This window comes from Chiloscyllium plagiosum, unplaced genomic scaffold (assembly GCF_037043375.1).
Source record: "Chiloscyllium plagiosum isolate Xiang-an unplaced genomic scaffold, Cpla_swu_hap1 HiC_scaffold_7, whole genome shotgun sequence".
Taxonomy (NCBI): Eukaryota; Metazoa; Chordata; class Chondrichthyes; order Orectolobiformes; family Hemiscylliidae; genus Chiloscyllium; species Chiloscyllium plagiosum.
Window position 1 is genome coordinate 53,520,186 of NW_028270145.1, and position 25,015 is coordinate 53,545,200.

General features: G+C 40.8%; 1 long non-coding RNA gene across 4 annotated transcripts in view; it reads left to right on the top strand.

The window, feature by feature from the left end:
* Positions 1-19,167, top strand: part of LOC122551562 (uncharacterized) — a 42,818-nt gene extending 23,651 nt beyond the window's left edge. For 2 of the 4 annotated variants that reach the window (XR_015757676.1, XR_015757678.1), the window contains exons 5-7: positions 11,812-12,368; positions 14,374-14,516; positions 15,563-19,167. This is a non-coding gene — a long non-coding RNA (uncharacterized LOC122551562). The remainder of the gene's footprint in view (positions 1-11,811; positions 12,369-14,373; positions 14,517-15,562) is intronic. The other 2 variants (XR_015757679.1, XR_015757677.1) reach the window with 2 other exon arrangements.
* Positions 19,168-25,015: the final 5,848 nt, after the last annotated feature.

Sequence of the window (25,015 nt, forward strand, 5' to 3'; positions counted from 1 at the left end):
CTAAGGGGCAACTTTTTCATGAAGAAGGTGGTACTTGTATGGAATGAGCTCCCAGAGGAAGTGGTGGAGGCTGGTACAATTGCAACATTTAAGAGGCATTTGGATGGGTATATGAATAGGAAGGGTTTGGAGGGATATGGGCCGGGTGCTGGCAGGTGGGACTAGATTGGGTTGGGATATCTGGTCGGCTGTGGACAGGTTGGACCCAAGGGTCTGTTTCCATGCTGTACATCTCTATGACTCTAAAAAGGGGCACAGCTTCAAAGTGAGAAGCGGAAAGTTTAAGGGAGATCTGCGAGGGACATTTTTCACGCAGAGAGTGGTAGAAGCCTGGAATACACTGCCAGAAGAGTTGGTGGAAGCAGGCATGTTGGTGATCTTTAAGAGGCATCTGGATGATTACACAAATAGGGAGGGTATAGAGGGACACAGACCAAATAAGGGCAGAAGGTTTATTTTTTAAGTTTAGTTGGGGCATGATGACTGGAACTGGTTTGGAGGGCTTAAGGGCCTATTACGGTGCTGTAAGTCTCTTTTGTTCTTTGTTCTTTTGTAAGATCATAATTGGCTATGATAATTTTAATATATGCTGTGCATAGAATGTAAGCAGAATGATTGATGTGCTGTTACTGTCTATTAGTATTTATTCATTATTATTTTATATAGAATACCATCACACAGAGGGTGGTGTGTGTACAGAAAGAGCTGCTAGAGCAGGTATTGGGGACTGGTACAATTACAACTTGTAAAAGTCATCTGGATGGGTATATGAATAGGAAGGTTGGGAGGGATATGGGCCAAATGCTGCTAAATGCAACTAGATTAATTTAGAATGGCTAGTCAGCTTGGACAAGTTGGATCAAATAGTCGATTTCTGTGTTGTACATCTCTATGACTCTATGAACAACATTAAAAAAGATTTTTCAGCCAGAGACGTAAGTTATGTGATGTTTTCCCAGCTGGTCAATCCTGATACCTTGTGCAATTTATGACTTCCACCGCAATGTGGTACTTTGTAAGAGTTGCTTGAGGTAGATCACTGATACCAATCCTGCTTTGCCTTTGCTTTGTCTTCAGGCTACTGGTGTATAGTAGTAGTTGAGGATACACAACCGTATTGACATAGTTTTTTAAAAAATTACTTGATAGCATGAGGTACAAACTATATTTGGTCAGGCATAATCACTAGGACCTTAGGGAGTTGATACAGATTCAATTGCTGATTCTGAACATTCAGGCAGAACTCTTAATTTCCACTCACAGACTGTGTGGGACTTCAAAAGAATGGGTGCAGCCAACATAATATGAAAGTTAACTCCTTCAAAATGACAACCTTACACAATATTACCTCATCCAAGACTTTTCCTCTATACTTTACACATGATACAATCGTGTTCAAATATGTTACGTTTATCACTACCCCAAATTTTTAACTTCATAAATGCAGGCAGCCTGGAAGTTTCATATTTTTCCCTGAATGCACTTCGTTTGGACTCAGTTGAGAACTGTTGATCCTGGTTCAGATTTGTAGATTATTTCTCTGCCAGGGATCAAATGAATCCGTTGAGAAATTCCTTTGAGGTGAAGGAGTACACTTAAAAGGGAAATCAGGAGGGCAAAAATGGAACATGAGAAAGCTTTGGCAGAATTAAGTAGAATCCAAAGAGATTCGACAAGTATATTAAAGGACAAAAGAGCAACTAAGGAGAGAATAGGACCCCTTAAAGATCAATGAGACTGTCTATGTGTGGAACCACAGGAGACAAGTGAGACATTAAAGAAATATTTTGCATCAGTATTTACTGTGGAAAACAACATGGAAGCTAGGGAACTTAGGGAAATAAATAGAATTATATTGAAAAGAAACCACAATACAGAATTGGAGATACTGGAGGTCTTAAAATGGAAAAATGTAAATAAGTCTCTTGGACCTGATCAAGAGTATCCCAGGACATTATGATAAGCCAGGGGAGAAATTGTGGGGACTGCAGCAGAGATATTTGTCTCATCAGCAGCCACATTAAAGAGGCAGAAGATTGGAGGGTGGCTTATGTTGTGTCATTATTTAAGAAAGGGTGCAAGGAAAAGCCAGGGAACTAGGGACTGGTGAGCCTGATATCAGTGATGGATAAGTTCATGGAGTGGATTCTGAGCCAGGATCTCCATGCATTTGGAAAGACGAGGACTGATTAGGGATAGTCAGCATGGGTTTGTGCATGGGAAATCGTGTCTCACAAACTTGATTGAATGTTTTGAAGAAATTACTGAGAAGATCGATGAAGGCAGAGTGATAGATGTTGTCTACGTAAACTTTAGCGAGACCTTCAACACAGTTCACCATGGATATCGCAGAAGCATAGTTCCTTGAAAATGGCATCACAGGTAGACAGGGCGGTGAAGAAGACATTTGGCATGCTTGCAAAGTACAGGACTTGGGATGTCAAGGTATGGCTGTACAAGACATTGATAAAGCCTCATTTGGAGTACTGCATACAATTCTGAATGCCCTCCTACAGGAAGAATGTTATTAAACAGAAAAGGGGGCAAAAATGATTTATAAGGATGTACCAAGACTGGAGAATTTGAGTTATAAGGAAAGGCAGGAATGGTTGGGACTTTTTTCCATTGAGCATAGGAGGCTGAGGGGTAAGCTTTTTGAGGTTTATGAAATCATGAGGATCATAGATAAGGTGAATAGCAAAAATCTTCATCCCATGGTAGGGGTGTCCATAACTAGAGGGTGTAGGTTTAAGGAGAGAAGGGAAAAATTTAAAAGGGATCTTGAGGGGCAGTATTTTCATACAGAGGAGATGCCTATATGGAACGGGCTTTCAGGGGAAGTGGTAGATGCAGGTACAGTTACAACATTTAAAATAATCTTTTTTCTCTCAGAGGGCATGATCTTTGTGGGCAATTTTTTGTGTTCATTTACGAGATAGGGCATTACTAGCTAGGTCAGGATTTATTGTTAAGAGTCAACCACATTGCTGTGGGTCTTTAGTCACATGTAGGTCAAATCTGCATCACGTCCATAAATATTCACTCCCTCCACCACTGATGCTTAGTACCAGCATTGTGTACCATCTACAAGATGTACTGCAAATGTCGCCTGTGTTCCTTCGACAGTATGTTCCAAATCCACAAACTCTGCCAAGTAGAGGAACAGGGCAGCAAATACATGTCAACCAGTAAATGCAGTCAAGAGTGTGGTGCTGGAAAAGCACAGCAGGTCAGGCAGCATCTGAGGGGCAGGAAAATCAATGTTTCAGGTAAAAGCCCTTCATCAGACTTAGGCTGGGAGCCTCGGGAGTGGAGAGATAAAGTTGAGGAAGGTGTGGCTAGGGGAAAGGTAGCTGAGAGCGCAATAGGTGGATGGAGGTGGGGGTAAAAGTGAGGGGATGGTGAAGTGGATAGGTGGGAAGGAAGATGGACAAGTAGGACAGGTCATGGGGGCGGTGCTGAGCTGGAAGTATAGACGGGGGTAAGGTGGGGAGAAGGGAAATGAGGAAACTGGTGAAATCCACATTGATGCCATGGGGTTGAAGGGTCACAAGGCAGAAAATGAGGTGTTCTTCCTCCAGGAAGGGTGTCCCAGAGATGTTCTCTTCAGAGAACAATGTTTCAGGTAAAAACCCTTCATCAGATTCAGGCTGGGAGCCTCAGGAGTGGAGAGATAAATTTGTGGAAGGTGGGGATAGGGGAAAGGTAGCTGAGAGCGCAATAGGTGGATGGAGGTGGGGGTAAAGGTGAGGGGATGGATTGAACATTGATTTTCCTGCACCTCAGATGCTGCCTGATCTGCTGTGCTTTTCCATCAGAGAACATCTCCGGGACACCCGCACCAACCAACCCCACCACCCCATGGCTGAACACTTCAACTCCCCCTCCTACTCCGCCGATGACATGTAGGTCCTGGGCCTCCTCCATCGCCACTCCCTTATCACCCGATGCCTGGAGGAAGAAAATCTCATCTTCTGCCTCGGAACCCTCCAACCTAATGGCATCAATGTGGATTTCACCAATTTCCTCTATTCCCCTCCCCCTACCTTATCCCAGTTCCAACCTTCCAGCTCAGCACTGCGCTCATGACCTGTCCCACCTGTCCATCTTCCTTTCCACCTATCCACTCCACCCTCCTCTCTGACCTATCACCTTTAGCCCACCTCCATCCACCTACTACACTCTCTGCTACCTTCCCCCAGCCCCACACCCCTCCCATTTATCTGTCCACCTCCCGAGGCTCCCAGCCTCATTCCTGATGAAGGGCTTTGGCCTGAAACATTGATTTTCCTGCTCCTTGGATGCTGCCTGACCTCCTATGCTTTCCCAGCACCATACTCTTGACTCTAACCTCACTTTAACCAGTAAATGCAGTCCATTTGAATTTTCAAAAGGATAAAGATGCCAAATAAAAGTTTACTACTTAAGATAAGAAGTTATAATGGTGTTGGTAATATATTAGTATGAATAGAGGGTTAGCTAACTAACAGGAAATAGAGTGAGAATAGATGGTGTCATTTTCAGGTTGGCAAACTAGAACTATTGGGATCAATTCTGAGGCCAGAATAATATTCCAGGAGAAAATATGCTCAGATATGTTACTGGATGTAAGTGATGTTAATTCCAAAGGGGAATTGCCAATTCTATCATAAATTGCAGACAAAATTGGCAAAAGTGACGATTTGCTGGAAGCCTCCGAAGTGGAGTTGAATTTTGTTAAATTTAAGAAGTTGGACTGTTTTGCAATGGAAGACGATAGCATGGATTTTGATTGGATTTGTGAAAGGTTAAAACAATGTAATCTAGGTATTCCAGAGTCTGCTTGCATTTAACTCACAGAAACACATCATTGTAATAGTGTGGGGGAGGGGGGCATTCAGCCCATCATGCCTGCACTAGCTCTGAGTGAACATTATGACTTAGTGCCACTCACTTGCCCTTCCCTGTAACTTTGCACAGTGTTTCTATTCAAATACTTGTCCAATGCCCTCTTGAATACTCCAAATGATAATGCCTCCACCACACCCCCAGGCTGTGTATTTCAAACCTGAATCACTCATTGAGTGAAAATGTTTACTTTATGCAATGTATTATTTCCTTCTTTCAGAAATCACTTTAAATCTGTGCCCTCTTGTTCTCTATTCTTTTCTCATTTGGAACAGCTTCTATCGACTCAATCCAGTCAAAGCATGTGACTTTGTTAAAACCATAAATTTAAAATTCAGTGAAGTAGAACATTATTACAGAGACCAAGCATTTCCCATTGAGAAGTTCAAGAAGTATTATTGGCCTCTGGAGACAGGAATCTGGATAAAAAGAAGAGGATTATCAGGAAGTTGCAAATTAAACACTTTGCCCACCCACCATAAAAATTAAAGCTATTGCTGAAGGATGTAGCATTGGAGATAAGGAATAATCCTTTGCTGAACAAATCAATTTCAATATGATATATGTATCAAATTTCAGAAAACACACCACTCCCTGTTGTAAGTATCTCATTAGCCCAGAAATTTAATGAAATGGTAACGATGGACCTGAAAGTATAGGATAAGAGTCTAAATATTTATTTGTTGCATTTTGTAGCTATGGTGACGAGGTTCTGAATATCTAAGAGTAAAAAGTAACAAAGACAAACAGACATCTTAGGATATGTTTATGGAAAATTGGGTTGGCACAGATCTTGGAACATCAATAAATTTTTTAACAGATAATGAAAGAAAATTTGCAAATGAGGAGAGCTTCAGTATCATAGTTGCAGAAAATCCATTGAGCAATTGTTAGTGCAAAATGAATCATTGTGATATAAATAGTGCAAGACATATATTTAATATCATTTAATTTTATGTCTGGGTTTTTTGGATTTTAAGTTAATATCATAATGGTTTTTGTGTGTCTGAAGTTAATAATTAACATAAGTATTTTTGTGGCCATGTGATTTCTTTTAAAACAGTTTGTGAGGGCTATTTAGGCAGACAAATGGTTTCTTCTTTACTTTAGGATGTTTCATGACTTAGTATACCATTGTGCTTTAAGGTCCACTGAAAATTTTGAGACTGAGGTTATCTTAAGCTAAGGGAAAATACCCACAGATGACAGGAAAAGATTTTTGTTTCAATTTTCCCTTATTTTTGGCAGCTGTATGAAGTGCTTAGATGGAAATGCTGCATAGGCCAGTGCTCCTGAGAAAGGTAGAACATAGTAAAATAGATAGAGTCATAGAGATACACAGCACGGAAACAGACCCTTCGGTCCAACCCGTCCACGCCAACCAGATATCCCAACCCAATCTAGTCCCACCTGCCAGCACCCAGACCATATCCCTACAAACCCTTCCTATTCATATACCCATCCAAATGCCTCTTAAATGTTGCAATTGTACCAGCCACCACCACCTCCTCCTCATTCCATACACGTACCACCCTCTGTGTGAAAAAGTTGCTCCTTAGGTCTCCTTTATATCTTTCCCCTGTCACCTTGTCTATTTATCCAATCCATGCCCCTCATAATTTTGTAAACCTCTATAAGGTCACTCCTCAGCCTCCGACACTCTTGGGAAAACAACACCAGCATATTCAGCCTCTCCTTACAGCTCAACTCCTCCAACCCTGGCAACATCCTTGCAAATCTTTTCTGAACCCTTTCAAGTTTCACAACATTTTTCCAATAGGAAGGAGACCAGAATTGCACGCAATACTCCAACAGTGGCCTACCAATGACCTATACAGCCGCAATATGACCTCCCCACTCCTGCACTCAATATTCTGACCAATAAAGGAAAGCATACCAAATGCCTTCTTCACTATCCTATCTATCTGCGACTTCACTTTCAAGGAGCTTTGAACCTGCACTCCAAGGTCTCTTTGTTCAGCAACAATCCCTGGGACCTTACCATTAAATGTATAAGTCCTGCTAAAATTTACTTTCCCAAAATCCAGCACCTCACATTTATCTGAATTAAACTCTATCTGCCACTTCTCAGCCCATTGGCTCATCTGATCAAGATCCTGTTGTAATCTGAGGTAACCTTCTTCGCTGTCCACCATACGTCCAATTTTGGTGTCATCTGCAAACTTACTAATCATACCTCTTATGCTCACATCCAAATCATTTATATAAATGACAAAAAGTAGAGGACCCAACACCGATCCTTGTGGCACTCCACTGGTCACAGGCCTCCAATCTGAAAAACAACCCTCCACCATCACCCTCTGTCTTCTACCTTTTAGCTAGTTCTGTATCCAAATGGCTAGTTCTCCCTGTATTCCGTGAGATCTAACCTTGCTAACCAGTCTCCCATGGGAACCTTGCCGAACGCCTTACTGAAGTCCATATAGATCACATCCACCGCTCTGCCTTCATCAATCCTCTTTGTTACTTCTTCAAAAAACTCAATCAAGTTTGTGAGACATGATTTCCCATGCACCAAGCCATGTTGACTATCCCTAATCAGTCCTTGCCTTTCCAAATACAGGTACATCCTGTCCCTCACAATTCCCTCCAACAACTTGCCCATGACCAACATCAGGCTCAACTGGTCTATAGTTCCCTGGCTTGTCCTTACCACCCTTCTTAAACAGTGGCACCACGTTAGCCAACCTCCAGTCTTCCGGCACCTCACCTGTGACTATCGATGATACAAATATTTCAGCAAGAGGCCCAGCAATCACTTCCCGAGCTTCCCACAGAGTTCTAGGGTACACCTGATCAGGTCTGGGGATTTATCCACCTTTATGCATTTCAAGACATCCAGTACTTCCTCCTCTGTAATATGGACATTTTTCAAGGTGTCACCATCTATTTCCCTACATTCTATATCTTCCATGTCCTTTTCCACAGTAAATACTGATGCAAAATACTCATTTAGTACCTTCCCCATTTTCTGCAGCTCCAACATAGGCCGCCTTGCTGATCTTTGAGGGTCCCTATTCTCTCCCTAGTTACCCTTTTGTTCTTAATGTATTTGTAATGAATTTTCCTTAATTCTATTTGCCAGAGCTATCTCATGTCCCCTTTTTGCCCTCGTGATTTCCCTTTTAAGTATACTCCTACTTCCTTTATACTCTTCTAAGGATTCACTCGATCTATCCTGTCTATACCTTAAATATGCTTCCTTCTTTTTCTTAACCAAACCCTCAATTTCTTTAGTCATCCAGCATTCCCTATATGTACCAGCCTTTCCTTTCACCCGAACAGGAATATACTTTCTCTGGATCCTTGTTATCTCATTTCTGAAGGCTTCCCATTTTCCAGCCGTCCCTTTATCTGCGAATATCTGCCTCCAATCAGCTTTTGAAACTTCTTGCCAAATCCAAAATTGGCCTTTCTCCAATTTAGAACTTCAACTTTTAGATCTGGTCTATCCTTTTCCATCACTATATTAAAACAAATAGAATTATGGTCGCTGGCCCCAAAGTGCTCCCCCACTGACACCTCAGTCACCTGTCCTGCCTTATTTCCCAAGAGTAGGTCAAGTTTTGCACCTTCTCTCGTAGGTACATCCACAAACTGAATCAGAAAATTTTCTTGTTCACACTTAACAAATTCCTCTCCATCTAAACCCTTAACACTATGGCAGTCCCAGTCTATGTTTGGAAAGTTAAAATCCCCTACCATAACCACCCTATTATTCTTACAGATAGCTGAGATCTCCTTTCAAGGTTGTTTCTCAATTTCCCTCTGACTATTGGGGGTCTACAATACAATCCCAATAAGGTGATCATCCCTTTCTTATTTCTCAGTTCCACCCAAATAACTTCCTTGGATGTATTTCTGGGAATATCTGCCCTCAGCACAGCTGTAATGCTATCTCTTATCAAAAACGCCACTCCCCCTCCTCTTTTGCCTCCCTTTCTATCCTTCCTGTAGCACTTGTATCCTGGAACATTAAGCTGTCAGTCCTGCCAATCCCTGAGCCATGTTTCTGTAATTGCTATGATATCCCAGTCCCATGTTCCTAATCATACTCTGAGTTCATCTGCCTTCCCTGTTAGGCCCCTTGCATTGAAATAAATGCAGTTTAATTTATTAGTCCTACCTTTTCCCTGCCTGCCCTGACTGTTTGACTCGTTTCTGTTCTCAACTGTACCAGTCTGAGATTGATCTCTGAGATTGTGTCCCCACCTCCCCCCCCCCCCCCCCCCCCCCCCCCACCTTACTAGTTTAAATCCTCCTGAGCAGTCTAGCAAATCTCCCTTCCAATTTAGGTGCAATCCGTCTTTCTTGTACAGGTCACTTCTACCCCGAAAAAGATTCCAATGATCCAAAAATGTGAATCCTTCTCCCATACACCAGCTCCTCAGCCATGCATTCATCTGCTCTATCCTCCTATTCCTGCCCTCACTAGCTCGTAGCACTGGGAGTAATCCAGATATTACTACTCTCGAGGACCTCCTTTTTAAATTCCTCCCTATCTCTCTCTAATCTCCCATCAGAATCTCAATCTTTTCCTTTCCTATGTTGTTGGTTCCAATGTGGACAATGACCTCTTGCTGGCCCCTCTCCCCCTTGAGAACATTCTGCACCCTCTCTGAGACATCCTTGATCTTGGCACCAGGGAAGCAACACACCATTCTGCTTTTTCGCTGCTGGCCACAGAAACATTTGTCTGTACCTCGGACTAGAGAATCCCCTAACACGATTGATCTCTTGGAACCTGACGAACCTCTCATTGCATTAGAGCCAGTCTCAATACCAGAAACTTGGCTGTTCATGCTACATTCCCCTGTGAATCAATCACCCCGTACATTTTCCAAAACAGCATACTTGCTTGAAATGGGGATAGCCACAAAAGACTCCTGCACTAGCTACCTACCTCTCTTGCTTTTCCTAGAGTTAATCCAACTGTGTGACTGTATCTGCAAATTTTCCCCCTTCCTATAACTGCCATCCATCCATTCTGTTGCTGTTGCAAATTCCTCATTGCCTCTAACTGTCTCTACAAATGATCCATTCACTCTGACAGGATTTTCAACCAACAGCATTTACTGCAGATATAATCCACAGTAACCCTTAAACTCTCTTAAACTTGACAAGAAGCGCATATCACTCTACTAAAGGCCAGTTTTACTCCTTCACAATCTACAGTCCCAGAAAATAACACTGTCTTATTCCTCTACTAAACACTGTCCCAGGTTAAATTAATAGTTATGGCTTAAATTTTAAGTTTAATCAAGAGACATAGCTCAAAAAACATAATCCAGGAAGAACCCAAACACTTAAAACTATTCACTTAACTGTTTCTGTGCTGTGTACTTTACCCAAACAGTTCCTTCAAGATCAGTTATGAATTTCACTGTTTGTTCATTTTCCCAGACACACTCTGATGTCCAGCGACACATGAATTCAAACAGCAAAGGCAGCAACTGTGTAGGTTCACTGTGGTGTCAGTTTCTCTCTCTCTCTCTCCTGCACTGACCTCACCATGTGCTTCCTTTGTCTGTTCTTCTTCCTTTTAAAACTGCTGTTGTTTTGACTTTTTTTCCCAAAGTTCCAAAACAATGCAACAACATATAAAATAGTAATTGCTGTTCCTGTTCCTGTCCTCCAGCTTGGATTACCCAGAATCCCTTTACCGTAGTGTAAGAAGTTAGTGATCGTCCCAAACCAGGCTGTCAGGATTAAACCCTGAAGAGGATGCTTGAAGCCAAATGTGTTTAAACGCAGGTGTATGATAGCTTTAGGAAAAAGTTATTATTGTTTCCATTTGTAGAGTTAAAATCACACTTATCTTTAACCAATCAAGAAGTAAGAAAAATAAGTTTTTCCTCCGGTGTGAGTATTGTACAAAAAAATACTTCTGGTACTACCCAAGGAGAAGTTGTTTCTAATTTTGAACTTATAAAGGATTGATGAATTTTGGGATTAGTGGGATTATTCATGTGCTGTGTTTCTTTTTAAAAAATGAATTTGTTATATAAGTAAATAGATTGATTTACTCTATCTTATCTTCATTTCTTTTGTTTGATAGACTTATTTTTAAAAGAAGATTCTACAGCTTTGCTGTTCTTATGTTTTAGTGAGGGACTACCTTTCCAGAATCTTTCCAGATGAGTTTCAGTCTGGAATCTGACCTGTCCAGTAATAACTTCAGCTGATATCATAACATCACGCAGCAGTTAACAACATGTACAAGATACTGATATAACAACAAAATTGCAAGTTGTGCATGGTTCTGACATGGCCAGTATATGCCAAAAATTCTTTGCAAATGGTTGTGAGGTGTAGTTCATACTAATTGGTAGACAGGCCATATTCCAAAATTACTTCCCATATGATGTGATGATCGTCCTGACTCATGGGAAATAGTTATTAGCTCTACTTTCTCTACCTACACACGCCACATACAGGCAGGAAAGCATTTACCAAAGACAAATTGTGAGAACAAATTTGGAGGGCATTAAGACATCTCATAAGACTGGGCAGAAAACAGTTCTGGTGACTTGGGTTGTCACAAAAGAATGGACATTGGGAATGGCGACATCCAGGAAACCTTGTAGGGCCTGATAGGAAAACTAAATAATTCATAGGAATCAGACTATATTAGCACATTCTTCACAAGTAATGCGACTGAATTACAAATTTTAAAATGCAGAGAATATGGGAGAATGTGATAATGATGAGCTGCCTTATGCCTCACAGAGCCATATATTCTGTGAATTAGGGCCAGGGGAGCAGGATCTGACAGTTCAGGGAGTAGGTGACCTCCTTCCAAAAGCCTCCTTGCCACACAGTTTGAAGACACATTGTTATGATAGATGTGAGGGCTCAGGAGTTCCTTAAATAATATTGTTATCTCTCTGACATTGCTCACAGATTATTTGCCCAAGTATCCGACATGGAGACTACCATGGCTGGAGTCCTTGTGGCCTTGGTATGGAGACAACACAGAATGCAACAAATATTATTTGTTCATCAGCAAGCCCAGCACGAACAGCAAATCCCAATGGCTACTGCAACGCCTCCAAAAGGAGAAGCAGTCAATGAAATTCCACCAAGGTGGTGCATTTGCAGGCCTCACCATCATTTTGTTCAACAGCCTGAAGCGGAGGGCACTTACCAATGAAGGATGTCCTGGGCCATCATCATTGAACTGCGTCATCTGCAGGAGCAATGATCAGAACAACTGGCTGGCAATCCCATCCTGATGGCTGTCAAGGTCACAGGTGTCCTGATATTTTATGACAATGGCTTGCTTTAAGGAGTACCAGGGGACTAATGCGGCATCTCTCAATCCTTGACCTATAAGTGCACCCTGTATGTCACTGATGTCATTTTCTCCAGGCACACAGCTCTTCATTTTCTTTCCTTGGACAAGAAGAGGTCAAGCAGCCAGGATGGTGGGACTGTCCATCATTGCTGGCTTTCCCCAGGTGTGTGGTAATGTTGACTGCATCCTCAATGTTGCAGGAGCTTTTCACAGTAATACACCTTTAGGAATTGTTACCTGATGTCACAAATGCACTGGACATTACAAGAGTGAATACAGGAACATGGCTTGCTTTTGCCAGCAGCTCAGAGTCCCTCATGTGTGTAGTCAATGGCAATGTAGTCTTAGACTTGAGATAACCCAGTAATGGCTCTTTGTCCATGGTGAATAGCACAAACCAATGTGTTTTCCTGAGAATGGTTACCATGAACTTACAAATGAACTTACACCCACCTTGTGGGTGTCTGATTGGGAGAAACTGCACAAATTTCCAGTTGAGGATTGAAAGGAACAGCTGGTGAGAATGGTTAATCCACTGTGATCTTCAGCAACGCAGGCATAGCATGTCCTCCCAAGCTGTGCAATGGCAGAACATCTTGTGAGGCATAGCATATATAGTTACCATTGTCCCTGGACTTGCAAAGATCCCACCATTATTGGTGCTCAGTCATGAGCAGGCAGCACTTATCCCTTTGTTAGATCCTCTTGCAGTATACTGCTTGATGGTTCTGGGTCTCCTGTGAGACACTGCATGTATCTCTACAACTGGAGCCCGCTGAGTCTCAGGTCTGTGCTGCTTGACTTTCCTTTGCATTTTCCTCTTCCTTAGGTACCACAAAGGCAATACAACTGTTGGATAAGCAAGTCAATATGCATTGTGGTAAGGATATGTGAACAAATTGCAGGGAAATTATGTTTGGTTTGCTTTTGAGAACTTGCACGAGTTAACCTAACCTTTGGGTGCTTATCAAGCTGTTCCTGTCTTAAGCAAAAACCACTTGCCCTGTAGTCATTTTAATGTGGTGAGGCCCCTCCTGCATGATCAAAAACATAGAACATTATAGTGCAGAACAGGCTTTTCGGCCTTTGATGTTGCGCCGACCTATGAAGTATTCTGAGCTCGTCCCCCTAAACTATCACAAAATCATCCATAGAACAAAGAACAAAGAAAATTTACAGCCCAGGAACAGGCCCTTCGGCCCTCCAAGCCTGAGCCAATCAAAATATATTGTCTAAACCTGTCAGTCAATTCCTAAGCATTTGTATCCCTCTGCTCCCCACCTACTCATGCATCTGTCCAGACGCATCTTAAATGAATCTACCATGCCTACCTCTACCACCTCTGCTGACAACGCATTCCAAACGCCCACCACCCTCTGTGTGAAGTACTTGCCACGTGTATCCCCCTTAAACTTTCCACCTCTCACCTTGAAAGCATGACCTCTCATTATTGAATCCTTCACCCCGGGAAAAAGCTTGTCTCTATCCACACTGTCTATACCCTTCACGATTTTGTAAACCACAATCAGGTCCCCCCATAAGCTCCTTTTTTCTAGTGAAAATAAACCTAACTTACTCAACCTCTCTTCATAGCTAGCACTTCCATACTAGGCAACATCCTCGTAAACCTTCTCTGCACCCTCTCCAAAGTGTCCACATCTTTTTGGTAATGTGGCGACCAGAACTGTACACAATATTCTAAATGCTGCCGAACTAATGTCTTGTACAATTTTAACATGACTTGCCAGCTCTTATACTCAATACCCTGTCCAATGAAGGCAAGCATACTATATGCCTTCTTGACCACTCTATTCACCTGTGCAGCAACCTTCAGGGTACAATGAACCTGCACTCCCAGATCTCTCTGCCCATCAACTTTTCCCAAGGCTCTTCCGTTCATTGCATAATTCGCTCTAGAGTTAGACTTGCCTAAATGCATCACCTCACGTTTGTCTGGATTGAAAGCCATCTGCCACTTTTCCACCCAACTCTCCAGTCTATCTATATCCTTCTGTATTTTCTGACAGTCCCTTATGCTTTCTGCTGATCACTGACTATATTCTCTTCCTCATTCATTGGTGTGCAAGGAATGTGTAACCTTGAGTGTTATAGAGCATTCTGTGCATGTGGCACATTAGTTACTTTAATACTTGATTGCCTACACACAGCCCTACAATCTTGGAATCAACAACACGTATAATGGCTTCACCCCATATCCTTCTGATTCAGAAAACCAGGACAGCGAAGACTCCTCCACAGCTTCATATAGACCAATCATCCCCTCATTCCTAACCCAACCATGTTGATGAGTGTAAGTTGACCTTCAGCAATGTACAGTATTATGTGATCTGGGTGGGATGTGGGTGTAATGAGAGCCAAGAGCATGTTAATCTTAAACTACAGTGAATGCTTCACTTCAGTGTAAATTCCTTAACCGAGTGTTCATGCAAGTTTTTATCTGGTTTCTGTTTTCATTCACTCATTTTTGGGTATTTGAGCCGTGCAGGAACAAATGTAAACAAAGGTAGACTTCCGCCATTTCTACTGTATATTCTCAGTAAGGCACTCTTCTTTGTGCGGAACACAATAACAGTTCATGTACTTTATCTTCCAATTCCCTCACTCTCAATCCTCATCCTCTAACCTATGCTTCTTACCCCCATCACTGCTTTCTTTTTCCTCAGGCATTCCTTCTCCGAAGGTTCAATCTCTCCCAGTCACCATAGTCCTTGAATTTCCCCTGAGCCCACACCCTTGCAGCTCCCCATGCCCAGCCTTAAACCTATGCCATCCCATATCCCTCTCCAGCACATTTTGTGAGCCCACTGTCAAACTGTTGTCCCTGCCTTCACTGTCAATGTTGCCCCTATTACAATGACTCTCTGCTTCACAATGCCAACTTCTATTCCCCAGGATTCTGCTGGTGGCCAATATAGCCACTCTCTTTACATTTAATTCCCTCCATACCTTCCAAGCTTCCCATCTTTATCTGAAACTTTTCTGGTAAACCCCTTTTGCGTTGAGCCCCTTTTGTGTTTGACCTTTCATGTCAGCCCCAGTCAGGTTTGTTGCCTCCATATCTGACTCTCTTTGGTGGGCTGATTGGCTCAGCAGGCTGCATCCCATTGCACTGTAATTGGTAGACAATTACAAGACCAATAATTAACTAAGTTTTCATGAACACAGTGGCCCAGTCGGTTTGCATTACCTTACACAATAATGGTTTAAGCAAAGAGGCACTGAGAAAAAAACATAGTTCTGAAATAAAAAAAGAAAATGCAGGAGTAACTAGGCAAGTATGGCAACATCCATGGAGGGAGAAACAGTTAATGTTGAGTCCAATATGAATCTTTTCAGATGCAAAGAAGTTACTGAAGAAGTGTGAATTCATAGGAGCTTCCAAGAAGAAATCTACAGGACCAAGTTTATGCCTTTGTATCTGGGCAGGTTTGAGTCGTACCTTTTCCTAATTTTTGATTAATATTGTGACACACTCTGAAAAGCGCATGAATTCTTGAGCTGCATTACTACGAAGCTCAGCACAAAAAGTTAATGATTTCATCAAAGTACAGACAAATTCTCCAATTTACCTGTCAGATCAAATTAGGTTAAGAGAAAACACTGCCAATTTTCCCATCCTTAACAAGAACTGCTGATTATTACAAATAAATAAGTTCGAGCCGTAGTTAAACAAAACTGCGAACTCGCAACATATACCTCCATTTGTTGAAATCCTAACCTTTTTAAAATGCAAAACCGCACTAAGAGACTGAATGAAGTGTATATTTTCTGAAGACATCTTTGGAGAAGAATTTGTTTGAGTGACAACTAGGCAGTAATTTGCATGGATTTCTTTGAAACAGGCCAGACAATTTTCTATTCTCTTACAAAATAACCCTACAGTCTGCAACAGGTTGCTCACCTTATGAGTTAATGTTTAAACATGCTCCTTGGCAAGTTTCAGTTTGTTTATGCCTGATGTCAGTGCCAAAAGTAAGAAAAAAACAAGACAAGGTGAAGATGTATCTTGACACTCAAGTCTTGAAACTTATAAGTTCAATGCTGATCAAATGATTATGGTGACAAACAATATTGCGATGATGAGGAGACTGTGTGATTGGAGTTTTTGTAAAGAGATAAGTTGTATTTACATATCTGCTGAAGATTGGAACAAAGGTCTGTCAGTGTTGCATAGATAATTGTTTTAAAGGGACAAAGAGAGTGTATAATACACCTTCCATATCTAAATTCTTCCTACAAACCAAAGTTAAAGCCAGGAAGAAAGGAAGCTACAAATAATTTTATTTTTCTTTCGATAATACAAAATCCAGCAGGAGGGAAAATCAATTGATGTCTTTGTTGAGACAAATAATTGAATGCCACACTACTAAATGGAGTTGGTAGTCAAAGTTCAGGGTTATAGAGTCAGATATTGCAAGAACACAGTCACTTGAGTGGAAATGGAAGAAGATATCCAGATAAAAGGTGAAAGAGGTCAGAAAGGTTAACTGAAAGTATGTTGGAAGATAGAGAAAAAATTGTTTTTTGCAGCACTTCTGGTCAAATGCAATACCTGAGTGAAAAACCCACTGCCAGTCCTGTATGGGTGCCCAAATTAAATCCCCAGTCAGATCCTGGAGGCATATTTTAAGAATGACCTTACTGGATTTGGGGAAGTAACTTTGCTGTTTGCTAAGGAGCAGTGATAATAATTCAAATTTGCTTCAGGGGCTCAATTCAGTCAAATAACTTGTCATTTTAATTGAATAGCAGTACAGTTTTCAATAAGTGGGTTAGGTAAAAATTTTCCCAAGTGTCCACTCATGCTCCAAGTTGTGCTATGAAAATGGGCACCCTACCCCATACATTTTACTGTTTTTCTCTCTGAAATTCTTGATTGCTGCATACCGATATTCTCCATTATTGGCAAAATCAGATCAGGGACAAGAATCTGTTGCTGCTCAATTTGAGCTACCATTGAGCTGATACCTATTAAGTGGCAGATTGGTATTTGCAGTAAACGTTTGATTCTCTGAATAAATAATAGCTTTGTTCCTTCTGTATTTTTTGCAGAGTGCTGTTGATCTTTTACAGTTAGTGATGGAAACGATGTTTAGTACTTCAAAAGGTGGTGTGGGGAAAGAACCACAAGTTCCTTTGGCGGCTGCTTAAGTTATTTACCTGACCCTTCCCTGAGCCACTAAGAAGTGTTAACAAGCTAACCAGTTGCAATATATCCCTTTTGTTCCCTTTACATCATCCTACCTAGACTAAAAAGTGAAGAACCATGATCTGACATTCCTGATGTAGGGCTTATGTAGAGCTCCTCGGATGCTGCCTGACCTGCTGTGCTTTTCCAGCATCACACTCTCGACTCTGACTCTCCATCATCTGCAGTCCTCACTTTCTCTAAGTACCATAATCTGACAAATACCTCCCTGTTATTTCTGCACTATCAATTCTCACATATGCACTTGCCTGCCCATTCTATACTGATGCTTGACATTTCAGCACCACCCACAGCAGATTGCGTGGGTAACCAGAATTCTTCCTTGGATGCTGCTGTCAGTATGGTCATAATCCTGCAGCACAAATCTATTTATGATGGTAAGTACATTAAAATAAACCAGAACAGCAGAGACCTTTAAAGTATTGTTTCATGCTGGCATAATAAATTACAACTCTCAATTATTAAAACACACTTGCCATAACAAAATAAGCTTCAATAAACAGTTTTAAAATTGCAGACAAATCCACTAATAGCACTGTTTTTTTTCACAGTAGGGAGCTAGTTGGCTCAGTTGGCTAGACAACTCATATGTGGCTCAGAATTACAACAACTTTGCAGATTTAATTCCAAGTGAGGTTGACCTGCCTGCTCATTCTACCCATGAAAGTGGAAGGCAGTCACAAACAAGCCACTACTCACGAAAACTCAGAATGAAGCATTAGCAGACAATAAGCCAAGGAACTGCCTTCTGATAGAGGATACACATCATGACAAAGTATCTTTCACTGCTCTCATCCCCTTAATGGTTAGTGCCTTGAAAGGTCCAGGCTCTCTCTCTAGCTCAGAAACTTCATGTAAAGTGCTTGTGAATTCTTACCTAAGTTAGCTCCTGGATAATACCAGGGGCCAAACATTCTCTAAATATATGGAGGTAGTCTTTTATTCATGTTCTTATTAAAGTAACACTACAGTCTAATTAATGTACACAATGGAGCAATTTTTATGATAAAACTTCACAAGGATCATGAATTCTGTTTTCCTCTTTTACTCCCCTAGAACTATTACCCTTTATTAAAATCTGAACTTTAAAAAAAAAGGTATGTTCTCTGGATTTTGAAATTAATTATTCAAATAAAATCATATTGACTTCAAATTTAAATTCAGAACCAAAATTGGCTTAATTTGCATTTTGCTGCTAGTTGAAATATTAATTTCACAATGTAAAATTAATTTAATTTTTAAGAATGCTAATTTAAAATACTGTAAACCTGGTAAAAGCTTTAGAAGATCTATGTAATCATACTAGTATGTATTTATATGTGTACATTTACTACTTGTGGATGTGGTTTTGAGAAATTTACCTTTTCCCTTTCCATATAAATGTGACCTACATTTAGAATAGAATATCAGGAATTTTTGTAAGCTGGTGCCTTTTCCAATGCATAAATACATCGAAGAGATTCTGCCTTATCTTGTATAATTTTTCAACAGTAAACTATGAAAAGATTCTGCATTATACACTCGAACCCATTTTCACTTTCCAATTGTATTTCCTACTTCATAAACTTGTTGAGCACTTGATAGACATTTTAATGAAGTAAAATAAATTATTTGCTATTCAATCATTACATTAAAATGATTTGTTTTATTTTTGTGAAATTAAATTTATGTAACAATATAATTAGAGTATTTCGAAAACCTTTGTAAAAACTTGTTTAAACAGTAATAAAATAGCAATATATTTAGTACATTTTTTTTTATTATTGTGTTGTCCTTTTCTATTTATTTCTATCCAATACATGTGGCGGTGGGTTTATATATTACTGCTTGTGCCTAAGCTGATTTTCTGGACTGTTCTTTCACAAGTGATCTCAATAGAAGCATAATTCAGATTTTTGAAGGAATCATTGATGCATAAAGACAATTTTAAACGTGGGTGGAAAATTGCAAATTTACTTTGTGCAGTCATATTAAACAACTGATCCAGAGTGGACTATTGTCACACATTGCAGCTGTCTATTTCACTTCTGCCACAAGCTTGCAGCTTAAGGAGATTGGTACTGTAGCATGCAATGTATGCTCTTCCTAAAGGAGAGTTCTTCGCTCATTGGTTGCTGATGCTTCAGCCTCGTTTCTTGGAAGCTTTTCCATAGGATCTCTACAGTGTGGAAACAGTTATTCGGCCTGAGTTCACACTGACCATCTGAAGGACGTCCCACCCAGACCCATCCCCCTAACCTATCCCTGTAAACTGCATTTCCTGTGGCTAATGGACCGAGCCTACACTTCCCTGAACACTTTGGGTAACTTAGCATGATCAATCCACCTAACTTGCTCATCTTTGGACTGTTTGACTTTTCTTAATGGTCATTTGACATTACTTGCCATTCTGAGAAACAGGGCAAGGATGTAAGTCCCAGGTCTATTTTAGCCAGACCAGAGATGAAACCCATGCAGTTGGTGTTATGATGACAGTAGCCACACAGCCAAATGAACTGTCACCTCATACTCTGCATAAGTACAATATTGATTCCAGTTGTAAAAGTAAAATGCTGCAAATGCTGGAAATTTGAAATAAAGATAGTAAATGCTCGAAATCCTCAAAGGTTCTGGCAACATCTGTGAAAGAGAAACAGGATTAATGCTTTAGGTCAATGTTTTATTTTTCAGCATTCCCAGTCTTGATAATAAATACCTCCTCATGTTGCCTGGCTTGCTGTGTTCTTCCAGCCTCCTGCTTGTCGACCTTGATAATAAAAATGTTTGGAAATGTGACAATATAAGCAAATATAATCAGGGATGAGAAAAGGACATTCAGCTCACCATAGCTTACCATTGAATACTGAAATGGAAATTGCTGAAAAACCTCAGCAGGTTTGGCAGCATCTGTGGAGAGAAAGTAATGTTAATATTTCTGGTCCAGTGACCTTGTTTTTGTTTCTGATTTCTAGCATCTGCAATTCTTTGGTTATGTTTGTTTATTCTTACCTTTGAATATATCATTGAGGATAGAGAGCTAATGCCCTGATGAATTGACCATAAGATGTTAAGTCTTAGGGGACAAGGTTTTACTATCTATTCATAGTATTTGAAAATTCTTCTATTGCCAGTGTTCATTGCCCATGCCAAATTGCTCTTGAGAAAGTGGTAGTGAACAAACTTCTCAAACTATAGACAACCCTGTTGCCTAAGTATATCCAGAGTGCTGCTAGGGAGGCAGATCAGCAGTTTAACCCAGTGACAATGACATATTTCTAGTGATATTCCCACGTACCTGCTACTGTTGTTCTTCTAGGTAGTAGAGATCATGGGTAAGGAAGCTGCTGTTCAAGGAGACTTGGTGAATTGCTGCAGTGAATTTTGTAAGTAGGACACTATTATTACTGCATACGAATGATGGAAAGTGTGGATGTTTAAGGTGGAGTAGATGATGTGCTGATCTAATAGGCTACAGTGTTCTGGATGATGTCAGCTCCTTGAATATTATTGGAATTTTACTCATCCAGGCAAGTGGTACCCATGTAGCATGTGGTTGACTTGCTGTGCATCTCTGATTATGCTCAGAATTGCCATTTCTCTAAGGTGTAAAGAATCAAAACACATGCCACAGATATTATCTGAATTTCCATCCATTTAAATTAAGATATGAAATATTCAGTAGCTTCAATACCAATTTGTGACATTGCCTGACCAATTGCCCCGTATGCACTCCATCTGATCTATTGTTTCACACCCAAATTCAAAAGAGTAAAATATGCCTTTATTTTCTGTTATGTATTAATACCAGTTCATAGGGGAATCATTTAGCTGCATTAGTTTGGCAGTAAGACACTTTATTGACTAGCTTAATAAATTTCACGTGTGTCCATTGCAAGTGCATGTTTTTCAGTTTATTACTGAACCTGATGTTTTCAATGGGCTCATACATAACTAAATGATCATAGAATTCTAAACTGTGTTTACTCAAGTAATAGTTGATCTCATGTAAAAGTTGACACCCCATTTTTGGCCAGAAAATCTGGTATTTTTCCATATATCCCGTGATATATTTTTCCATATATCCCAGTTCTTCACACAAAACAGATCAACATTTATAAGTAAGTGTGCCAGTCGTACTACTCTGCTCCAGGTCTTCCAGTCTGCCAGCTGTCATAATCCACTCCGGATTTTCAGAATGACTGTAATTCAGTGTGTTTTTTCTATTCGTTTAGAGATCAGTTGGGATTCTGCTAATGATATGGTATGAATTTTGATGGGCATGAATTTCAACCACTTAAAAATAGTATCCATGTAATAATCGACCCAAAAAATTTAAACTTAAAAAAAGTGAAAAAAAATTGACTATTACTGTAGTACATATGATACCCCCCCTTAGTTTCTCATTGTTTGACATGATAGACCTTGATTTTCATTCAGGGTTTAAATAAAAAATTCCATTATTTCAATCTTCCTCTTGTTTTATTTTTAACCACTATAATTTCTGATTACACACTAAACATGGTTTCACCCAGATACATAATGACTGTCGTGAATTAAGATTGAAGGTATATACATTATTTCTATCTAGTTATTGTTATTCATTCAGCAACAAACTTTTGTAATTTTGCACATGAGCAATTAAGGAAATATACCAATAAAGAAACATTCCCCCACTCAAAGCCACTATCTGTATAATGGAAAATCATGATATAAAAATTTAATTCAGCATCAAAAAGTATTGGAGAAGATTGATGATGGCAGAGCAGTGGACGTGATCTATATGGACTTCAGTAAGGTGTTCAACAAAGTTCCTCATGGTAGAATGGTAAGCAAGATTAGCTCACACGGAATAGAGGGCGAACTAGCAATTTTGAATACAGAACTGGCTCGAAGGTAGAAGACGGGGGTGGTGGTGGAGGGCTGCTTTTCAAACTGGAGCTGTGATCAGCAGTGTGTTACAAGGATTGGTGCTGAGTCCACCGCTTTTTGTCATTTATATATATGAGTGGAGTCGCAGGCAGATAGAATAGTGAAGAAGGCATTGTGTATGCTTTCCTTTATTGGTCATAGTATTGAGTACAGGAGTTGGTAGGTCATGTTGCAGCTGTACAGGACATTGGTTAGGCCACTGTTGGAATATTGTGTGCAATTCTGGTCTCCTTCATATCGGAAAGATGTTGTGAAACTTGAAAGGGTTCAGAAAAGATTTACAAGGGTGTTGCCAGGGTTGGAGAATTTGAACTATAGTGAGAGGCTGAACAGGCTGGGGCTGTTTTCCCTGGAACTTCGGAGGCTGTGGGATGACCTTATAGAGGTCTACAAAATTATGAGGGGCATGGATAGGGTAAATAGACAAAGTCTTTTCCCTGGAGTTAGGGAGTCCAGAACTAGAGGGCATAGGTTTAGGGTGAGAGGGGAAAGATATAAAAGTGACCTAAGGGGCAACTTTTTCATGCAGAGGGTGGTACGTGTATGGAATGAGCTGCCAGAGGAAGTGGTGGAGGCTGGTACAATTGCAACATTTAAGAGGCATTTGGATGGGTATATGAATAGGAAGGGTTTGGAGGGATATGGGCCGGGTGCTGGCAGGTGGGACTAGATTGGGTTGGGATATCTGGTCGGCATGGATGGGTTGGACCGAAGGGTCTGTTTCCATGCTGTACATCTCTATGAATCTATTTGGATGTGAACTTAGGAGGTATGGTTAGATTAGATTACTTACAGTGTGGAAACAGGCCCTTCGGCCCAACAAGTCCACACTGACTCTCCAAAGAGCAACCCACCCAGACCCATTCCCCTACACCTAACACTTCAAGAAATTTAGCATGGCCAATTCACATTACCTGCACATTTTCGGACTGTGGGAGGAAACCGGAGCACCTGGAGGAAACCCACAAAGACACAGGGAGAATGTGCAAACTCCACACAGATATTTGCCTGAGGCGGGAATTGAACCCAGGTCTCTGTCACTGTGAGGCAGCAGTGTTAACCACTGTGCCACTGCGCCGCCCACTAGTTTGTTTGCAAATGACACCATAATTGGAGGTGTAGTGGACAGCGGATAAGATTACCTCAGAGTACAATGGGATCTTGATCACATGGACCAATGGGCTGAGGGGTGGCAGATGGAGTTTAATTTAGATCAATGTGAGCTGCTACATTTTGAAAAGGCAAATCCTGGCAGGACTTCTACACTTAATGGTAAGATCCTGGGGAGCGTTGCTGAACAAAGAGACCTTGGAGTGCAGGTTCATAGTTCCTTTCAAGTGGAGTTGCACGTAGATAGGATAGTGAAGAAGGTGTTTTGCATGCTTGCCTTTATTGGTCAATGCATTGAGTTTAGGAGTTGGGAGGTCATGTTGTGACTGTACAGGACATTGGTCAGGCCACATTTGGAATACTGTATGCAATTCTTGTCTCCCTCTTTATGAAGGATGATGTGAAATTTTGAAGGGTTCAGAAAAGATTCTCGAGGATATTGCCAGGGTTGGAGGGTTTCAGCTGTAGGAAGAGGCTGAATAGACTGGGCTATTTTCCCTGGAGCATTGTAGGCTGAGGGGTGACCCTATAGAAGATTATATAATCATGAGGGGCATGGAAAGGGTGAAAAGCTAAGGTCTTTTCCCCAAGATAGGGGAGTTAAAACTTGAGGGCAAAAGTTTAAGGTAAGAGGGGAAAAATTTAAAAGGGACCTAAGGGGCAACGTTTTCACACAGAAGGTGGTGCATGTATGGAATGAGCCGCCAGAGGAAGTGGTGGAGGCTGGTACAATTAGAACATTTAACAGGCATTTGGGTGAGTATATGAATAGGAAATGTTTAGAGTGATATGGGCCAAATGCTGGCAAATGGGACTAGATCTATTTAGGGTATCTGGTCGGCATAAATGAGTCGGACCAAAGGGTCTGTTTCCGCGCTATATATCTCTATGACTCTAAAAGGCTACCAGTGTTACTTTCACTAACAACCAATTTAAGATTATCATTTGAGCTCACAATGCAAACTCACTTATCCCTGCCAAAAGCTATATATATTCATACAGAAGGACCTGTCCTCTGTGGGAGGAAGGAGCATGTCCAGGCATACACCCATTTTGATTTAAAAAAATGCTTCAGGGACAATTGTTCCTTGATGCAATCTCCATGGAAATGCCAATCAGAATTAACTTCCCAGTTGATCAGCGCCCTGTTCTCATGCAGTATAAAATTGTCACACCTTTTGACATTTTCCAATTTTACATTCAACATCATGTCTTTTTTTCAGCCACACTAAAGTTCTGCACTATTTCTAAAGTGAAATATAGGAGCAACAATCCCTGTCTCTGGATGTCTGGGAATAAAAAAGAAAAGGGAGGCTTTTAACAGATACAAAGGGAGTCAATCAACGAAGACTCTAGTGGGATATAGAAAGTACGGGGGGAATCTAAAGAAAGCAATTATGAGATCAAAGAGAGTGCATGAGAAAATGTCAGCAGTTAAAATTAGGGAGAATCCCAAGACATTCTTTGAATATATCATGGCAAAGAAGATAACTGAGGAAAGAGCATGACCCATTAGGACAAACGATGCATGGAGGTGGATACATTGGTCGGTCTTTAAACAT